Source organism: Labrus bergylta, chromosome 15 (assembly GCF_963930695.1).
Source record: "Labrus bergylta chromosome 15, fLabBer1.1, whole genome shotgun sequence".
Taxonomy (NCBI): domain Eukaryota; kingdom Metazoa; phylum Chordata; class Actinopteri; order Labriformes; family Labridae; genus Labrus; species Labrus bergylta.
In genome coordinates, this window is record NC_089209.1 from 27,342,055 (window position 1) to 27,354,739 (window position 12,685).

Consider the following 12,685-nt stretch of genomic DNA (forward strand, 5'->3'; position numbering starts at 1 on the left):
GGCAGTGGGAGTGGTCAACAATTAGATTTCAGATTAAAGAAGTATAAGGATGAAAAGGCATACATTTCATGGTTATTTAATACATTTAGGCTACGTGGTTAAACTAAAGGTGTGAACTACTAAATAGTTTAGAAAGTTGCTTCATGCACTTGATAAAGGTGGTAATGGTTCATTATGGTGATTTGTTTTGAAGGGGAGTGTGTAATGGATATAAGATTAAAGTGACTATGATAATACATGTTAAAACTAAAGTGTCTTTCTGAAATGTTTGGGTAAATATCCTTTAAAATCGAAAAAGCTAGTTGTTGGGTTGACTGCTTCAACTGGTGGGTCGGCTGCTTCATCAGCCATGTTACCAGAATAAATGAAATGAAATGAAATTAATTAAAATGTTATACCACTCCCCATACTCCCTCAGTTATGACTAACTTTGTAACCTCTCAGCCCTTCAAGCTCCAACGAGGGACCAGACAGGGATGTCCCCTCTCGCCCCTTTTGTTTGCATTAGCAATTGAGCTAATGATAGTAGCTCTTATTTCATCTGTTACCCTGGCTCTGGTCCTTCTTTGAGCTCCAACATGCATTCTAATTCCTCTCCCTTGTCGTTGTCTCCCTCCTTTCCCATGTCCTGGTACTCGTATGCACTTTGACACCCTGGACACTTTATGCGCTGACACTTTACTCTTTACACTGTTTACATTTTCTACATTTTGAATATTTATATTTCTCTTTTTTTATCTTATCTTACAGTATATTTCTACATTTACTGTATTTGTATTACTGTAGTAATCTTTGAGTGTTTATTGTATGGCCTTGCGGAACAGTCTTTCACATTTCACTGCACATCTGTTCAGCATTTGACAAATCTTGAATCTTCCTCTCCCTGCTACACGTCTTCCTCTCCCTCTCAAGGCATTGTATTTACATTCTTTATGTTGCTCTATATTGTTCCTTTTCCACACAAGATCAGCTCAAAGAGGTCCTTTTTTTACTGTATAACATGTGGGAACCTCAACACCTGAGTGTGTTCCTATGGGAATCAGCTGTGATTTATCTTTTTGTATAACTTCAATCAGCTGTTTCTCAGTAGCAATGGAAAAAATACAGGGGATATATTTGTGTTTCAATCTACAATATGAACAGCTGTTCACTTTGACTTTAGCCTATAGGTTAGGTTTCGAACATGATGTTATCTGTTCTGACATACAGTGTGAAATCATTAGTAGATTTGGCAGTAAAAATCCATTGTTTTGGTCTTGGTTGAGCTTGTGTGTAGTTCAAGCATTTTAAATTTGTGTTAAATGTATGCATTTTGTGTCAAAGCAACAAAAAATGTGTTTCTTGTATAGCCTACACAGACAGATGTTGTGTTAAGAGTTTAGGAAAATTGTTAAAAGTGCTGAAAAAAATGTCATAGCAATCGAAAAAAACTGTAAATATGAAACACACAAAGGGTCACTTCTCCATTGTTTATGGTCCTGTTCAAAGTTACAAGAGTTTTGGAGAGAGGTTGTCGAGACACTTTAATACATCTGAGGTGAATCTACCCATGTGCCCAAAATTGAGAGTTTTGGGACTTATACCAAAGGACATTAATCTCAATCTAAGCCTACTTCAAGCCAGACAGACTGTTGCAAAATGTTTGAAATCTATACAGAGACCGACTACAAAGGGCTGGCTAATGGACATTGTACAAGTTATAGCCATGGAAGAACTAACATACCCTTTGAATGGAAAATACGCACTGTTTGAAGAAATATGGACTTCCTTCTTGGACTTTGTGAAGGGCCCTCAATTTCTTATGGCTCTATCAGACATCCGTTGAGCAACACAATGCCTAACTATCCTTTGCCTCTGTACCAATGACTGTGCCTTCAAGTTCAGTGTCTTTATTCTTCTTATAATTTAAGCTTATTTAAATTTAACGTGTTTGTGTCTTGTTGTTCTTTGTAAGAAAAATATCTAATAAATACATTTGGAAAAAAAAGAAAAATATATATAACATGCCGCTGCTACGTCGCAGTGTACGTAGTGATAGACGTATGGCACATCGCCGCCGTTGCTACGTCCTGACGTCACACGTACTGTCAGTTTCTCTGTTAAATACAATAGAATGGAATGGATTGTGTGGCATATGTTTGACAGCTAAGTTATCCTGTCAGTTAGATCAAATCTGACACAAATAACATGTAATAACACAATAATGTGTGTGTGCGAGACTGAGAGAGTGTGTTTGTGTGTGTGTGTGGGTAAGAAAGAGTGTGTGTGTGTGTGTGAGTGGATGGGTGTTTGTGTGTGCGCATGTGTGTGTCCTAGTCCTGGGTTTAGCATTAGATTAAACTGGTTTCTCTTGTTTCTTGTGTTTTGATCTCACAGTGAGTGTTTCTTTTTTCCTCTCAGACTGACTTCAGATGAGAACATGAGTGTGTGTTTTAGAGGAAGAGGAGGACAGAGCAGAGTCTCCTGGGGGCGGCTGTGCGTCTCTGAAGAGTGATCTGTCCAAAGATGAACCTCCATACTTCAGTAATGAACCTTTACCGTCACACATAAAGTAAGCCTCCTGACAACAGAAACAAACCTGGTAGCCTTCTCGTTATCTTTTTATATTTACAGCTGCTTTTATAGTATTTTTCATCAGATAGTTTATTAAAGATTCATAGTCAAGTAAAAACCTCTAAAGGGAGGCATCCAGGAGGCATATTTAACAGATGCCCAAACCACCTTAACTGGCTCCTTTCGATGCGAAGGAGTAGCGGTCCTACTCCAAGCTCCTCACCCTATCTCTAGGGCCGAGCCCAGTCACCTTCCGCAGGAAGCTCATTTCGGCCGCTTGTATCCGCGATCTAATTCTTTCGGTCACTATCCATAGCTCATGACCACAGGTGAGGGATGTAAACCAAGATTGACCGGTAAATCGAGAGCTTTGCCTTCAGGCTCAACTCCCTCTTCACCCAAACGGTTCGGCACAACGCCTGCATTACTGCTGACGCCGAGCCAATCCGTCGGTCAATCTCACATTCCATCCTCTCCTCACTCGTCAACCCTGGCAAAGGCCAACAGGCACCAGGAACGTGTCTGACTTTGTGCCGAGGATGCGGACACAGCTCCCACTTTTGTCATCTCGGGGCGAATCTCATCCACACCTGGCGCCTTGCCACTGAGGAGCTTTCTGACTGCCTCAGTGACCTCTGCCAAGGTTAGTGTTAAGGCTTCCCCCGGATCTTCAGACTCTGCCTCCTCTTCAGAGGACGTGTTGTCTGGGTTCATGAGTTCCTCAAAGTATTCCTTCCACCGCCCAACAATGTCCCCGGTCCGGGTCAGAAGTCCTCCACCCCTGCAGATAACAGCCTGGGGCAAACCCTGCTTTCCCTTCCTGATCCGTCGGATGGTTTTCCAGAACCTCCTTGAGGCCAACCGAAAGTCTTTCTCCAAAGCCTCCCCGAACTCCTCCCACACCCGGGTTTTTGGTTCCGCAACCACTGAAGCCACAGCCCTCTGAACCACCCGATACCTGTCAGCTGCTTCCAGAGACCCCTGGGCTAACCAAGCCCGAAAGACCTCCTTCTCCACTGGTGTCCACCAGTAGGTCCTATGGTTGCTGCCGTGACAGGCACAGACGGTCTTCTGACCGCAACTCCTAGCTTCCACAAGGGAAGTTTTGAATATGTACCACTCGGACTGCATGTGCCCAACCTCCCCCGGGATGAAAGAGAAGTTATTCCGATGGTAGTAGTTGAAGACTCCTTGAACAGGGACATCTGCCAGACGTTTCCAGTTCACCCACACTACACGTTTGGGTTTACCAGGTCTGTCCGGCAGCCTTCCCCGCCATCTGATCCAACTCACCACCAAGTGGTGATCAGTTGGTGGTGGTCAACCGTCAGTTGACCTTTCTTTACCCGAGTGTCCAAAACATACGGCCGCAGATCTGACGAAACAACTACAAAGTTGATCATTGATCTTTGGCCAGGGGTGTTATTGTACCAGGTACACTTATAAACATCTCTAAGCTTGAACATGGTGTTTGTTATGGTCAATCCATGACTAGCACAGAATTCCAACAACAAAACACCACTCGGGTTCAGATCGGGCAGGCCGTTCCTCCCAATCACCCCACTCCAGCGTCTCCATCGTTGCCCTTGCGCGCGTTGATGTCCCTTAGTAGAACTACAGATTCCCCAGGCGGAACCCCTTCCAGGACCCCACCCAGAAACTCCAAGAAGACCGTGAACTCCAAACTGCTGTTAGATGCATATGCACATACAACAGTCAGAGCCTTCCTCTCTGCAACCTGAAGTCGCAGTGAGGTGACCCTCTCGTTCACCGGGGAGAAATCCAACACAGCAGCGCTCAGTAGGGGCTTGTGAGTATCCACACAACTGCCGAGTGCCTCTCACCCTGGGCAACTCCAGAAAAAGAGAGAGTCCAGCCCCTCTCCAGGAGTTTGGTTCCAGAGCCGGTGCTATGCGTTGAGGTGAGCCCAACTATGTCTAGCTGGTAGCACTCCACCTCCCGCACCAGCTCCGGCTCCTTCCCCGCCAGAGAGTTGACGTTCCACATCCCCTGAAGTGGTCTGTGCTGCCCTAACCCTCCGCCTGCCACCCGGCTTTGCATGCACCACGTCTCTCACTGTGGGTGGTGGGCCTACAGGGCAGCGGTTCCACATTGTTGGTTTTGTCGGGCTGATGGAATAGGGCCCCCCCCATTCAAAACAAGAACATTACCTTGTCTGAATGCCCAGAATTCTGTTTTATTTTTAAATAAAATAAAATATAAAACAAGTTTGTTATTGCAGAGTTCAGTGGAGCACACAGAGAGCAGAGTCTCCTGTACCCAGCTGTGTGTCCCTGAAGAGTGATCTGTCCAAAGATTCTCCCCCAGACTTCAGTAATGAACCTGGACCCTCAGATACAAAGTAAGTCTTCTTACTAACTAATTTTCACTTCACATTTAATTTCTACTCACATCAATCTACCAGCTTAAACTGTCTGATTCAAAGAGAAATCATTTGATCATCTTTAAAAATCCTCCTTATTATACCCGTCATCCATTCTGTTTGTCAAATGTTAGAGTATTTGTGCAGTGATCTTTTCCGTATCACCACTGTGTGCAGTTTGGTCATTCAAAACAAGAACATTACCTTGTCTGGATGCCCAGACTTCTGTTTTTTTGTTTTTTATAAAACAGAATATAAAACAAGTTTGTTATTGCAGAGTTCAGTGGAGCGGACAGAAAGCAGAGACTCCTGTACCCAGCTGTCTGTCTCTGAAGAGTGATCAGTCCAAAGATGTTCCTTTATGCTTCAGAAATGATCCTAGACCCTCAGACACAAAGTAAGTCTTCTTACTAACTCCTTTTTTTTTAATCTTCTTTTTATTTATGTTTAACAAACCTCTAACAAATAGTATCTCTTCCTCTTACATATTAAACATGCATGTCTGCCACAAGTGGCAGAACATGACAATCCAAGGTGTTTAGTATAGGACAGGATATCATCTAAAGAACAACAAGTAACTATGTACGGGCAGGAAGGGATCATTAATGTTTCAAGAGACAGTGAGAGAGAGATGTTCTTTAGTCTTTATAACCATTTTCACACATACAGAAATCTCCTGAAAAACTCCGGAGATTTGGCTCCCCGGAGGGACTTTAGTCTATGTGTGAACGCAAACAGCCGCATTTTTCGGGCTGACTTTACCTGGAGTTTCTCCGGCTAGACCCCTAATATTTTATCTGCAGAAAATCTGAGTGAGCTGATGTGAGAACGCAGCAGCATATGGCGTTTATATACAGTGACTGCCACACAGTGCATAAAGTGTCTGCACGTGACCACTACGATCTCCATGCACGTAATTAAACGGCTGCATTATCTTTTCTGCTCGTCAGTATGTTGTTCTCCTCTCTCTTGTGGATGTTATCATTCCATTGGATTACACATAGCATTGATATAAAGGCAAATATTCTCATTACGTCTTACCTCTGGAAATCCCCCGAGCCCCCTCCCCTCTGACAGGGATAGTCCCCCGCTGTGAGGAGCATATGTGAACGGCTAGGTCGGGAGAATCTCCGGAGAAGTCCTCCTGTAAATATCTAGATATTATCCGGAGTGCATATGTGAAAACGACTTATGAAAGCAGGAGGGTTAGAATACAAGAAACAATCATCTCACTGCAGACTATGAGCTGAATACAAACATAAGAAAGAAGGTGTTGCCTGCTCTCTATGGTCATCTGAGTGTTTAGATTTTGTTTGATAAATCTTCATATTTTCTATCAGTAAACAATCAGCTTGGTTCTAAAGATATGTCTTTACAGGGGGAGGAAGAGGAGTCATGTTATAGAGGAGCAGCCGTCCTGTCCTGTGTGTCAGGACGTCCTGAAGGATCCCATCTCTACCAGCTGTGGACACCGGTTTTGCAGACAGTGCATCACCTCATACTGGGACCAGTCTGGTTCACCAGGAGACTCGTCCTGTCCTCAGTGTGGAGAAAGATCCAAAACAGGACCTGGACTGCAGCCAGTCAGTCAGAGCAGCACTGAACAAAGTAAGACAGTACACCTTTCTGCTTCTGTGATCTCCTCCTAAAACAGGACTTTTATTGGTAAATGTATAGAAATTAAAACTCTTTTTACTTATTTTACAATTACATTTTAAAGCAGATTCTATAATTCTTTCTTCCAGTAGATAGAGGTCTGCAGGAGGTTTTAGATGAACATAAGGTTAGTCTCAGGAGGAGATGTGAATGTGTGACTGAGGGAAGTGATGAAACAGGAAGTAGAACCCTCCTCAACAGGATCTACACTGAGCTCTACATCACAGAGGGACAGAATGAAGACGTGAACACCCAACATGAGGTGAGACAGATTGAGACAGAATGTAAAAAGAAGACCCTCCATGAGACTCCAATTAAGTGCCAGGACATCTTAAAAGCCTTACCCGACCAACAGAAACAAAAGACAGAAGCTCAACCCAACCAACAGAAACCCATCAGAGTGGTTCTGACAAACGGTGTCGCTGGTGTTGGAAAAACCTTCTCAGTGCAGAAGTTCACTCTGGACTGGGCAGAGGGCTCAGAGAACCAAGACGTCAGTCTGGTGATCCTGCTTTCATTCAGGGAGCTGAACTTGATCAGAAATAAGCAGTACAGTCTTCTTGAGCTGCTCCATGTTTTCCATCCAGCATTACAGAAGGTCGTAGCAGGGATGCTGGCTGTCTGTAAAGTTCTTTTCATCTTTGACGGCCTGGATGAAAGCAGACTGTCATTGGACTTCAAAAACACTGAGGATGTGTCTGATGTCATACAGAAGTCATCGTTAAACATACTGTTCACAAACCTCATCAAGGGTAATCTGCTTCCCTCAGCTCTCATCTGGATAACTTCTCGACCTGCAGCAGCCAATCAGATCCCTCCTTCATATGTTGACAGGTTAACAGAAGTACGAGGCTTCACTGACACCCAGAAGGAGGAATACTTCAGGAGGAGGTTCAGTGATGATGAAGATCTGTCTAGCAGAATCATCTCACACATCAAGACATCCAGGAGCCTCCACATCATGTGTCTGATCCCGGTCTTCTGCTGGATCACTGCCACAGTTCTGGAGCATATGATGACCACAGAGCAGAGAGGAGAGCTTCCCAAGACCCTGACTGACATGTACTCACACTTCCTGCTGGCTCAGACAAAGAGGAAGAAGCACAAGTATGATGAGGGACGTGAGACAAGTCCACATGAGCTGATGGAGGCCGACAGGGAAGTTCTTCTGAAGCTGGGGAGGCTGGCATTTGAACATCTGGAGAACGGAAACATCATGTTCTACCAAGAAGACCTGGAGCGGTGTGGTCTGGATGTCACAGAGGCCTCAGTGTACTCAGGAGTTTGTACAGAGATCTTCAAAACAGAGTGTGTGATCTTCCAGAAAACAGTCTACTGCTTTGTTCATCTGAGCGTTCAGGAGTTTCTGGCTGCAGTCTACATGCTTCACCAACAGGAACACAATAGTTCTGAAGGGATTTCTGGGAAAAACATATATAGATTCAACTCTTTAAGTTCTCCTAAATAAAGCAATGATGAAATCCCTGAGAAGTAAGAACGGTCACCTGGATCTGTTAGTTCGCTTCCTTCATGGTCTTTCTCTGGAGTCAAACCAGAGAATCTTAGGAGGCCTTCTGGGTCAGACAGACAACAGTCCAGAAATGATCAAGAGAGTCATCAAAAACCTGAAGGAGATGAAGAACAAATTCTCTCCCGACAGAAACATCAACATCTTCCACTGTCTGACAGAAACAAACGACCTCTCAGTACATCAGGAGATCCAAGAGTTCCTGAAATCAGAGAACAGATCAGAGAAAAAACTCTCTGAGATCCACTGCTCTGCTCTGGCCTACATGCTGCAGATGTCCGAGGAGTTTTTGGATGAGTTGGACCTGAAGAAGCACAACACATCAGACCAGGGGCGATTGAGACTAATTCCAGCTGTGAGGAACTGCAGGAAGGCAGAGTAAGTCCAGATGTGATTAGTATTATAAATCTGTGTCATGTACTAATTTACTAATTTATTTTTCCTCACTGTTCATCAAATAGTGTTCCACTGTTAATGTTCAGCAAAAATAATCAGTCGTAGTTTTTTTTATATATATTGTTTTAGCTTTTTGGCCTGAGTTCAAAAATTGCTTTGATATTTTTTGTGAACACATTCAGGAGGGAATTCCCAAAGAACTGACTGAGATGGCTGATAGTGTTAATTCCTGAAAAGGGAGATATCAGATGCTGTGAGCGCCCCCTTCCAGCCTCTGAAGGCATTACAAATCAATTATGAGCATCATCTCTTAAAATCTCAGCAGGTAGATCACAGAATAACTGTTCTTACAGGAGATCCTTGACCTCACTACGTTTTATTCTTTGCTGACTTGTTTTATTTCTGGATCATTACGCAGCAGTCCCTTTTATAGAAGAGTGCCATACAGCACAAGAATGAGATCCTCTTCCTCGAGAGTTACTGTTCAGTGGGTTTAAAATGGTTTTCTAATCCAGAGAGAGCAATCTGAATAGATCACACTTTCGATCACAGATAGCCATTAAGTAATCCTAAATAAAACTGCATTTGTTTCCATTCATCTGCAACATTAAGTAAACGGTTGAAAGATGAAAAATTTGTAGGTTTGAAAATGAGTGATGAGACTTTTTTGTGTCAGTGACAGATTCCACTGATGTGTAAAGTTGAGACAAAACAGGACATGTCAAACTGTTAAATCATTAAATGTGAGACTTACATATCAAAGTCATATTTTTCTATTATATGCCACAACAGTCTTTCTGGCTGTGGACTCTCAGAGACTCACTGTGACGTCATGGTCTCAGCTCTGAAGTCCAACCCCTCCCTTCTCAAAGAGCTGGACCTGAGCTGGAACATCTACCTGCAGGATATAGGAGTGAAGCTGTCTGTTGGACTGCAGAGTCCAAACTGCAGACTGGAGTCTCTGAGGTCAGATCACTGACTGTACTATATGTGTATAATAAAAATTGTGTCTGAATTTGAATGCATTAAAGGTTAGCCCCTTCAGATGCATCATTAAATATTTAAAGGGGTCCTTATTAATAATTAATAACTGTATTTAATAAATTGAAGGCGTGAAATCCGTACACAAAGCCTTCGCACCCAGCTTATATCACAATGTAAATACACCAGTAATCACAAACAACTGCTCTCTTAAAATTATAACAGAATGAATGAACTTAATCAAACGAATAACTATCATAAACTAATCTAAGCAACAAACATTATCAAGCAAGGCGTGTGTGTGTGTGTGTGTGTGTGTGTGTGTGTGCGTGCGTGCGTGCGTGCGTGCGTGCGTGCGTGCGTGCGTGTGTGTGAAGGGGGGGAAGGTTGCTTCGTCCCACGTGGTCGCCCTTCCGATGGCGTACACCTAACAAAGACCTAATGTGGCCTTAATGTCTAAAAGAGACCGAGTTCGGCCCTACACGATCTGTGTCTCTGAGGCGCCTGGATGACAGGGAGTGAATAGATCTGTGTGTGTGTGTGTGTGTGTGTGTGTGTGTGTGTGTGTGTGGCCTATGTGCGTAATGGTGCGGTGGTGGAGTTAGTCTCCAGATGTACGTTTACACGGGAATGTGTGTGGGTGTATGTTCGTAGAGGGGGAAATAAAAGAGGATAAAAGAGAATAAAAGAGAAATGCGTGCCTGAAGAGGCCGGATCACAGTCCGACTCCCGCGCCACAACTCGGAGATGTTGCCATGAATTCCCTTCATTCACAGAAACAAACCAATAGCCGAATTCAAGTTAATACGGCTTACACTGGCCTTTCTGATCAGAAGAGTAATACCCGGTTATAACGCTGTTACACTAAACATATATAGGACGCAGCGGTCCGAAACAACAACAAGAGTTTTAAAACAGGTAAAACTCAGGACGCAGCGGTCCAACAAAGATAAAAAATTACAGTTTCTGCTTTGATCAACAATTGTTAAAAACACTCTCTAAAGCTAATTCTGCCCAGACCTAATTAAGCCTCACTTGTGAATCGCTTTGCCCGCGATTGGTGAAAGGAAAAGAGTCCAGCGATGGAGCAGATCTTCTGTCCGTCCTGGTGCAGAGGCGTCTGATGGAGGCGAGGGTACCTTACGGCAAGAGCGGCTTCGATGGTTCTCTGTCGAGTGGAAAGATGTCCTTTGATGTCCTTTCGTTGCAGGACGGAATAAGACCGTTATCGTTCTGATAATCTATTATAGTCTGACGCTCTCCGAGAAACTGAGATGCGTTCACTGGACAATCCGAGCTCAGAATTTCGAACACTGCTGGCCGCGGATTACCTGTGCGCCAAAACTTTAAAACAAAGGAAGATTTGTTGCAGAAAACAGGAGGTGAGCTTGGGTCTCCGAGCACTTGAAGTCAGTGCGTGGAAAGAGAGAGAACAATGGAAGTCTTGGAGCTTTGTAGCCTGGCCTGCTCCATGGGGGGTCTACCTCAGGTCTCCTCCAATGAGGAGAGAGAGGTTCCGGTCCCCCCTTACTTCACGCGTAGGTGTGAAGTACCGCAGGGGATTCTGGGATTAAGAGTCCTTTTAGGCCTCTTTGTGATCTCAGTGAATAACTCAAATGAGGCTTTTACAGAGGTGCAGGCCCATGTTCATTGTTTGACTGTCCTAAGCCTGCGTGGCCCAACAGATTATGTAAGAATTTATTACAGAAATTGTGAACAATATTGCAGATTAATAAAGTAAATATCAAAGATTTTAATTTGTATGACTTTAATACCGAAATGATATAGTTGTATGACAAATAAAATAGTTTGATTCTAATTGACCGATCATAGTAGCGTCATAATGGTGAAAGTAACAAATAAAACGATAAATGGTTTTGTAATGATCTGAATGAAAAATGTGATTGAGAGAATTATGTTGTGAGAAATTAATAACCTGAAGCTACTGATATGTTGGACAACGACCCTTTCTCGAAATCTCTCCAGGCAGAAGCTGTTTCAAGAAAGGTTACTTTATTGATGTTCAGTCAAACTTCCCCCGTGTGGTCAAGCTCAAAGGTAGCGATAGATCGCTTTCTGATCCACCTGAACTTCTACCAGCCAAATGACTGTCTCAACAGTCAGGTAGAAGTGACGTCACACAGCAATGTAAAGTTGATGCTCAGCAGCTGAAGCCGTGTCGTCTGTCTCAGTGGCTCCGAGTATATCAAAAGAATTAAACTCTTGTGAAATAACTAACTAGGGACAAAACTTGTTGGCCAATTCAAGTTATCTCTAGTCAGATAAAAATGAGTTGTTTACAAAAAGAATGAATGCAAAACGAAACGTGATGTTTATATGCGGCGAAAATGTGGAAAAAAGCAAACACAAAAGATGACACGAAAGATTAGCGGTCAGACCAGCAGACCAACTCAAGAATTTAACCATACACACTAGAACAGAGAAACACAAGGACATGAACTACAAAATAAAAACAGGGAAACACTAAAGACTAATCTAGGAAACATTAAACAAACACACAAAGGAAAAAAGCAAGAAACACTAAATCTGAACTCTGCAAATACAAAACTAAACAAGACCAAATCATTACCTTTTCAGTCTTACCCTGTGTTAAAATCTGAGGAAATGTATTTTGTTCATGTCGATCCTTCCAAATGTCTGAACAGTATGTAAAGTTACTCAAAGGATAGAACTGAAATATGTGATTGGCTAGTTTTCTGTGCTAACAGACTCAACATTGTGCTCCATCAGTCAGAGATTGTAACAGTCTGAATATTGTTGTAGTACCAAATAACTCCACCAGGTGGTGCCTCTGTTATTTTTTGAGTGTGTGAAGTTGTTGATCTCTGACATCCGTCTTCATGTGTGTAAGATGGTGAGAAGGACTCTGAATCTCAGTGATGCGTTTATGCAGATTACGTCTTTATATTACTGCTCATGTTTGATGAGTGAATACAGCAGCGTAGAGACATGGCTTTGTGTGCTCCATATGAAGTATGGTAGAATGAAAGTGCTGTGTGGAAATCCCTCTGTTGTCTGTCAGCTATCTGATGCTAACCAGCTATCCCGGGACTTCTGCTAATTACTACCTGCCGCTAACTTCTCCACTTGTACCAGCCACGTTACAAGATAATGCCGGTGTTGATGTAACTGGTCCAGAGTTAACTCCATCAGCTGGGTGGTGTGGT

General features: G+C 43.2%; 1 pseudogene; it reads left to right on the forward strand.

Annotated features, from left to right (window-relative positions):
• Positions 1-12,685, forward strand: part of LOC109991664 (NACHT, LRR and PYD domains-containing protein 12-like) — a 32,400-nt pseudogene that overhangs the window by 8,655 nt on the left and 11,060 nt on the right.